Source organism: Entelurus aequoreus, linkage group LG19 (assembly GCF_033978785.1).
Source record: "Entelurus aequoreus isolate RoL-2023_Sb linkage group LG19, RoL_Eaeq_v1.1, whole genome shotgun sequence".
NCBI classification, from domain to species: Eukaryota; Metazoa; Chordata; class Actinopteri; order Syngnathiformes; family Syngnathidae; genus Entelurus; species Entelurus aequoreus.
The window spans coordinates 5282617-5285116 of record NC_084749.1 but is presented as its reverse complement, the minus strand read 5'-3'; the positions used below and the strand labels follow the sequence as shown (position 1 = coordinate 5285116).

Genomic DNA, 2500 nt, shown 5'->3' with positions numbered 1-2500 from the left:
ATAATTAACTTCAAATTGTATTATTTAACCAGCATTTAAGTAAATATTTTCATGTCTGCTCACCAGAAACCTAATATTTCTGTTGAAATACATGTTTTGCTGTTATAATTAACTTCAAATTGTATTATTTAACCAGCATTATAGTAAATATTTTCATGTCTGCTCACCAGAAACCTAATATTTCTGTTGAAATACATGTTTTACTCTTATAATTAACTTCAAATTGTATTATTTAACCAGCATTTAAGTAAATATTTTCATGTCTGCTCACCAGAAACCTAATATTTCTGTTGAAATACATGTTTTGCTGTTATAATTAACTTCAAATTGTATTATTTAACCAGCATTATAGTAAATATTTTCATGTCTGCTCACCAGAAACCTAATATTTCTGTTGAAATACATGTTTTACTCTTATAATTAACTTCAAATTGTATTATTTAACCAGCATTAATGTAAATATTTTCATATCTACCCACCAGAAACCTAATATTTCTGTTGAAATACATGTTTTGCTGTTATAATTAACTTCAAATTGTATTATTTAACCAGCATTATAGTAAATATTTTCATGTCTGCTCACCAGAAACCTAATATTTCTGTTGAAATACATGTTTTACTCTTATAATTAACTTCAAATTGTATTATTTAACCAGCATTAATGTAAATATTTTCATATCTACCCACCAGAAACCTAATATTTGTGTTGAATTACATTTCTATTACTATGTGTAATGTATGTTTTACTGTTATAATTGACATTTTAAATTTCAACCAGCATTAAAGTAAATATTTTCATGTCTGCTTACCAGAAACCTAATATTTCTGTTGAAATACATGTTTTACTCTTATAATTAACTTCAAATGTTATTATTTAAACAGCATTTAAGTAAATATGTTCTTATCTACCCATCAGAAACCCAATATTTGTGTTTAAATACATTTCTATTACTATTTGTAATGTATGTTTTACTGTTATAATTAAGTTAAAATGTTCGTCTTTAACCAGCATTAATGTAAATTTTTTCATATCTACTCACCCGATACCGAATATGTTTGTTGAAATATTTTTTTTTTACCTTGTGTAATATATGTTTTACTGTTATAATTGACATTTTATTATCTAACCAGCATTTACGTAAATATTTTCATATCTACCCACCAGAAACCTGATATTTTTGTAATATGTAATATGTTTTACTGTTATAATTAACTTCAAATGTTATTATTTAACCAGCATTAACATAAACATTTTTGTGTCTACTGACCAGAAACCTAATATTTCTGTTGAATTACATTTCTATGTTATGAGTAATATATGTTTTACTGCTATAATCAACTTCAAATGTTATTTAACCAGCATTTAAGAAAATATTTTCATATCTACTCACCAGAAACCTAATATTTCTGTTGAAATACATGTTTTACTCTTATAATTAAGTTCAAATTGTATTATTTAAGCAGCGTTTAAGTAAATATGTTGTTATCAATGTCAGGTTCAAACACTGATGACATCTATTAAACAAGACAAGAGGCAAAGAATAAAACAGAGACAGAATTAAATTTGGACTCAATATTGAGGAGAAACACGGCGACTGTACTCTCCGTACAGTCTTCAAGCACGCTCTGCCAAAAGATTGTACTCCTCCGTCTTTATTTGACTTTCTCCCCCCACCTGCCCACAGCTGCTTCCAGAGGGAAGTGGGTCGTAAACAGCGTTGCCTTTGGTTACCGAACAGTTCAAACGAAGAGGTCGTCAAATAGTTCAAAAAGAGTTCCATAAAATAGCTCAATAAGGGTTCGTAAAATACTTCAAAAAGAGTTGGTCTGGAAATTGGGCAGATCCTGCCATCTGTCCGCTTTGAAGTCACAGTGGAGTTTTATGAGCCTTCCTCCTGGTAGGCCCCAAAGACAGCTCCCGTCCTTTTGCCTGGAACTAAGTTTTTTGTGCTAACTTACAATTATTCCAACAATCTAGCCATCAGAAACCCAATATTTGTGTTGAAATACATTTCTATTACTATGCGTAATATATAGGGATGATGTTTGATAAGAAATTATCGAGTTCGAGTCTATTATCGAATCCTCTTATCGAACCGATTCCTTATCGATTCTCTTATCGAGTCCAGATAGGTTGTTGTATATGGGAAAAAACACACAATATTTGGTTTAACAAAAGCTCACTTTTATTATATAAGAAAACAATTTAATCTAAAAAATAAATAAATATTGACTGTTGCCCCCCTAAAAAAATAAAATAAATAAATATTGACTGTTGTTACCCAAAGTATATTAAGTGGGATTTTTCAGAAAAACAAATATATACAGTAACACAAAAACAACCTGTCTCTGTGATCACTATAGGTGTATAAATAATAATATAGTGTTAAATAAAATCAGTCCCTTGGGCACAAAACTGGAAATAATACAGCTCTCCAAAAAGTGCACTTCTGCTGCTATTGGAACATAACTGTTTGTTATGATGCTTTGACATTTTTGC

At 29.4% G+C, this 2500-nt stretch overlaps 1 protein-coding gene across 4 annotated transcripts in view; it reads left to right on the top strand.

The window, feature by feature from the left end:
• The window catches only part of shc2 (SHC (Src homology 2 domain containing) transforming protein 2), a 40426-nt gene that overhangs the window by 35542 nt on the left and 2384 nt on the right, over positions 1–2500 (top strand). The gene's annotated exons all lie outside the window — the stretch shown is intronic.